Below are 6,000 nucleotides of genomic sequence, written 5' to 3' on the forward strand. Positions count from 1 at the left end.
AAGCATTTTCTCTAGTCTCTCTCCCGTTCTCAGAGGTTCCGAAGCACTCACGGGAACTTCCCGGACGTCGCTCCCTCTGACCGAACGTTCTCCAGTGCTCAAGCACGCCCCTCGGGTTCTCAACTAGAGTTCCCCTCGCACGTCTAACACGCTAGACGCACGCGCGATCTCCGAGGTTCTGAGACGCTGCCGAGGACTCCTCGCGCCCCGTCTCCGTCGTAGAGTACGCTTCTCCACCAAGGTTATACGCATCATACTGCGTCTTACACGCCTGAACTACGTTCTGACCTGATCCCAAGCACGGGTACGTAGACAGCCGACAGCCAAGGCACGGTCACTCCTCCTCCTCACCCCCTACCTCTCTCGAGAGGCGGGTTGATCGGAGAAAACCTAGCTCGAGACTTTCGAGTTCACACTCTTGGCCCGGGTGCGATCACTTGGTCCGGCCTTGGATCGAACCGCCCGAGGTTTTAAATAGTTGTTCATTTTCGTGCGACAACATTTTGGCGCTAGAAGGAGGGGACTTCCCGACCTATTCAGTCCGAAATCTCTTCTGTTCATCTTCTTCTTTTCTTCTGCGAACTCAACTTTCTCGAACTTGAGAAACGATGAGTAGCCAACCACCCGTACGTTCTGAGGGCGTGAACAACCCCGTAAACGTCACTGGGACCAAGAAATACTTCTTGCGCTCCCGAGCGCATGGTGACGAAGAGTCGCTCCACGAAGAGAGCTCGACCCGCTCACCATCTCCATCTCCTGATAGCAGGGACAACCGCATCATGGAGTTGGAGGAGGGTATCCGCCGACTAAAGGCGAGGAACGCAAGGTACCACAGCCGACTGGCTGCGAAGCAACCTGTGCGGGACACAAAAATCCCCAACGGGGATCCTGAGAACCTCAACGAGGAAAGCCGCGACCGCAACCCTGATTACGAGGGTACTGGTGAGTCGGAGGACATCGAGACTTCTCTCACGAAGGACGGGGAACTCCCCGCCGTGTTTGAAGACGGTCCATCGAATCCATTACCCCGGGCAGGCGATGCGCCGGTAGCTTCTCAAGAGGGGAATTCCCGACGTTCAGCCCTCGACCGGCTAGGTCCAAGGGAGAATGTTGCGGAAAGTCAGGGCACGCGGAGAGCGCGCCGTCGCAGACGAAGCCTGCTCCTCCGTACGACCAGCCCTGACCTTAGGGACCGCCTCACTGCTCAACGCATTGGGCGTGGCAATGATCTGAGAGAGCGGCTAAGCTCTAGACCCAACGTCCCACTGGCAGCCCCAACTAACGGGAACCGCCGAGCAGGTCAAGGGTCTAACGAGAGGCTACAGGTGACTCCTCCCGAACAAGGGGTTACTCCAACGATTGGTCTCGATGTGGTCACTATGATCCATAATCTTCGGAATGAGGTGCGAGATCTCCGAGAATACGGAGTAGGTGGAAGCACCTATGGGGTCGTTGAGGAGAACTCCTCGCCTTTCACGGCTCAGATATTGGCTGAGGTTTGTACGGGGAATTTCAAACTCCCGAACCTCACTCCCTGCTTACCACATCCAGCACTATGAAACCTGGATGACGATGCAGGGTGTTTCTCCTGGTGCCATGTGCCAAGCTTTTAGTTTAACCCTCGCCGGACCCGGTTTCGAGTGGTTTAAGAACTTAAGGCCAGGAAGCATCCACTCGTTCAAAGACCTGAAGGACATGTTCCTAGCACGGTTCGCTACGTCTATGGTCCAAAAGAAGACCAAGATGTACCTGTGGTCAATCAGGCAAGGGAGTGGCGAGTCTCTTAGACGATACCTCACCCGATTCACTGAAGAGTCAAACAAGTCGACCACTTTGACGACGGTGACGCAATCGCCGCTATCATAGAAGGCTTGCGCACAAGTGACTTCCTCAAGTCAGTCGTCGGCCGTGTCCCTTCGACCATGGCCGAGTTAATGACTCGAGCTAAGACCTTCATGGGAGTAGAAGATTACCTCAACGGCCGTAAGAGCAACAATCAAAGCTCTCGCCGCCGAGAAGAACCTAGCCACGAGCAAGGCGAACCCCGTAAAAAATGAAACAAGGGAAATCAGGTTTCTAATAACCAACCCTCTGTACCCCAGAAGCCCTGACTTGCGGAAAACTTCAAAGGATACTCGTCGTTCACACCGTTGAACACGGCGCCGGAACGAATCCTGGCTCTGGCACGTGACAAGTTCACGCCCCCGGCTCCAATGAAAAAGGATCCTGCGACTCGCGATCGATCCAGATATTGTGAGTTCCATCGGGAATACGGTCATTTGACCTCGGAATGCTACAACCTCAAAAGGAAAATCGAGGCTTTGATCCAACGGGGTGAGCTGAAAGAGTTTGTGTTATGCATGATTAGCGCTGCGGGCCCCTCCACGAACAGACAACAGTCTGGTCAGGGAGGAGGAACAACCGCTTCTGCCGACCGAACCGCGGCTACTGCCAACGCCAATCCACAAATCCACGTGGTAACCACCATATTGGGAGGTCCACAAGATGGAGATTCAGCCCGACAACGGAAGAAATTCCTTAGGGCCGTGACTCAGGAAGACGCTGCTATGCACGTCAACTTCACATATGAAGAACCTCCGTCCGTGCCTCACGAGACGATGTATCTCACCAATGAAGAGGCCAAGCGAGTTGTGCATCCGCACAATGACGCGATCGTGCTCAAAGCCCAAGTGGCCAATAACTTGGTGAAAAGGGTTCTCATCGATAACGGCAGCGCTGCCGACATAATTTTCAAGTCCACCCTAGAGCGCATGAAGCTCGGGGGGTTGTGCCCGACTCCGACCCAAACGCCATTGTTTGGGTTCACTGGGGAATAGGTTATGACCGAGGGCATCATCGACCTGCCGGTCACCTTTGGGACCCCTGGGGGAATTGAGGCCGTTCACATGGTCCCATTCCTAGTGGTCGATCAGGAGTCGCCCTATAACTTAATCATCGGGTGGCCCACGTTGAACCGGCTAAGGGCAATCACTTCCACATACCACCTACTGGTAAAATTCCCCACCGAAGAGGGAATTGGCATTATGGCCGGAGACCAATCCCAAGCCAGAATATGCTACGTGCAAGGAGTTGATGGCAAATCCGCGGGAAAAGCGGTCAACACAATCTTCTAACTGGAAGACGATTACCCATGCGACCCAAGGGATGCAAGGAAGTTCGGAGAACTTGAACCCCGGGATGAAGTCGAAAGACTCAAGGTGGAAACCTCCGATGATCTTGTGCCAATCGTCCTTGACGAATCTAAGCCTGATCAGGTTGTAAAAGTCGGCACCCGACTTCCACTCGCCATCAAGACTCAGCTTACTGCCTTCCTCAGGGAGTTCAAAGACGTTTTTGCATGGACTCATGTGGACATGCCCGGAATTGATCCCGAGGTAATCGTGCACCGATTGAACGACGACCCAAAGGTCGCTGAAAAAGTGCAGGCTAGACGAACGTTCAACCCAGAACGATACCTGGCCATAAATGAAGAGGTCGAGAAACTCCTCACCGCAAACTTCATTCGAGAGGCTAAATACCCCAAATGGGTCGCCAACGTGGTAATGGTGAAAAAGCCTAACGGGAAGTGGCGAATTTGTATAGACTACAAAGATCTTAACAAAGCCTGCCCTAAAGACTGCTTTCCACTCCCGCGTATCGAACAATTGGTGGACGCCACGGTCGGCCATGAACTTCTAAGTTTCATGGACGCCTATTCAGGCTACAACCAAATTCGAATGCACGAGCCCGATCAAATTAAGACGACCTTTGTCACCGATCGAGGTCTCTATTGTTACAAGGTCATGCCTTTCGGCCTTAGAACGCGGGAGCAACATACCAGCGCTTGGTGAATCGGATCTTCGCCAATCAAATCAGCAAGACAATGGAAGTGTACGTGGACGACATGCTCGTTAAAAGCCTACTGGCAACCAATCACATACACGACCTAAGGGAGATGTTCACAATCCTCCACCGATATAAAATGAAGCTCAACCCCAACAAATGCGTGTTCGGGGTTGAATCCGGAAAATTCCTCGGATACATCGTCAGCCGACGAGGCATAGAGGCGAATCCGGAAAAAATCAACGCACTCCTTGACATGAAGTCGCCAAGACGAGTCAAAGAAGTGCAAAGCCTGACCGGTCGGATTACCGCTCTGAAACGCTTCGTGTCTAAAGCCACCGACAAGTGTCAACCGTTCTTCAAAGCTCTAAAGAAGACGGACGGTTTTGAGTGGACGGGCGAATGCGAAAGTGCCTTCCAGGAAATGAAGGCTTACTTTGGGTCCCCACCATTCCTCTCTAAACCAAGAGAAGGCGAGACGCTATACGTATATCTCGCCGTCTCTGAAAGAGCTGTAAGTGTTGTTCTTGTCTGCGAAGAAGACAAGGTCCAACGGCCAGTCTACTACGTGAGCAAAGCCTTACTTGACGCGGAAACGCGCTACACCGAGATAGAGTAACTTTCTCTGGCTCTCGTAACGGCAGCTAAGAAGCTACGGCCGTACTTCCAAGCTCACCCAATCGCGGTGCGAACTGAGCATCCGATCGGTAAAGCTCTTCAAAAGGGAACATCGACTCGCATGGTGATCTGGTCCCAAGAATTGAGCGAGTACGGGATTGAGTTCCACCCGAGGACGGCTATAAAGGGGCATGCCTTAGCCGACTTCGTGGCAGAATTCTCCTAGACTCGCGATATGGGAAGAGCGGAAGCTGACCTAAACGATGATGCGTTAACTGGAAAAAGGAAGGTAGACCCAACGGGTCCCATCTGGGAGCTATACGTAGATGGAGCATCTAATGCTCGGGAGGCTGGCGCCGGAATAATCTTGATTAACCCCGACGGGGAAAAGCTGCGATACGCCCTCCACTACGGCTTCCAAGCCTCCAACAATGAAGCCGAATACGAGGCGCTCATTGTAGGGATAGAACTAGCTCAGAAGTTCGCTCCCGTATCCTGCGAATACACTGCGACTCGCAGTTGATCGTAAACCAGGTAAATGGAGATTACACCGCCAAGGAACCTAATATGGTTGCGTACCTGGCTAAAACAAACTCCAAACTCGATGCCTTCTCTTAGTTCGAGATTCACGAAATCCCGAGAGAGCAGAATTCAGAGGCTGACGCACTTGCTTGTTGTCAATGGTGCCCACAAGAAGAGTTGTAGTCTTTATTTTGAACATTTGATGTAATAAAGTCTCATGAAGACTCTTGCTTGTAATTGCCTATTCATTCATTAATAAAGTTGAAACGTTCATTCAATCTTCCTTGTCTGAAGCTTTATGATAAAACCATAGTCTTTTAGTCCATAAACAAACTTAACAACTTACGAAGAGACAAATGTAGATTTGCATGAACAAACTCTTCGTAGTTTGCTTAAAACGATATATTCGCAATCTTAGGGTCAAAGGACTATTGACCTCAGTATGATTGTTAGAAGAATCTATGATGTCTGGTTATGAGGCATTGAGAGTTAGGAACTCTATAGTTCTTCTAGGTATCTTCCGAAGGTACTGAATTGACCAGTGCACTTCTAGAGACAAGATAAGAACAAACCATTTAACCTCTTATGTCTCGAAGTCACTATGTATGAATTGCATCATGCTTACCTTAATCCTGAAATGAGACATGCCATTTCACACCTTAGTATTCTCATTTGAGAAAGTCAAAGTTCGGACTCACTATGTGATTCCGAACAAGGCCTATTGGTGAAGTACTAAGTTGTGAGTCTGTCATGAGTAACTTTGTGAAGTTCTCATAGATATGGAATTCATGTACAAGATTGCTGAAATGCAATGTATGTCACCTCATGCTTTGTTCCTTGGAGTGTGAATAAATGAACTGGCCAGTGTCCAAATTGAGTCTTGACTCTTTTGGATGAAACAATGTGACTTGTTAGCTCCTCGTCAATACATTGTTTCTAACTTATTCACAAGCGACAAAGGAGTTGAGGAAATAACAGCTAGAAGGGTAAAATGGTAATTTAGTAAATCCCGACTAG

Source organism: Urtica dioica, chromosome 9 (assembly GCF_054948205.1).
Source record: "Urtica dioica subsp. dioica isolate 48M chromosome 9, U.dioica_male_clone48M_v1_H2, whole genome shotgun sequence".
Taxonomy (NCBI): Eukaryota; Viridiplantae; Streptophyta; class Magnoliopsida; order Rosales; family Urticaceae; genus Urtica; species Urtica dioica.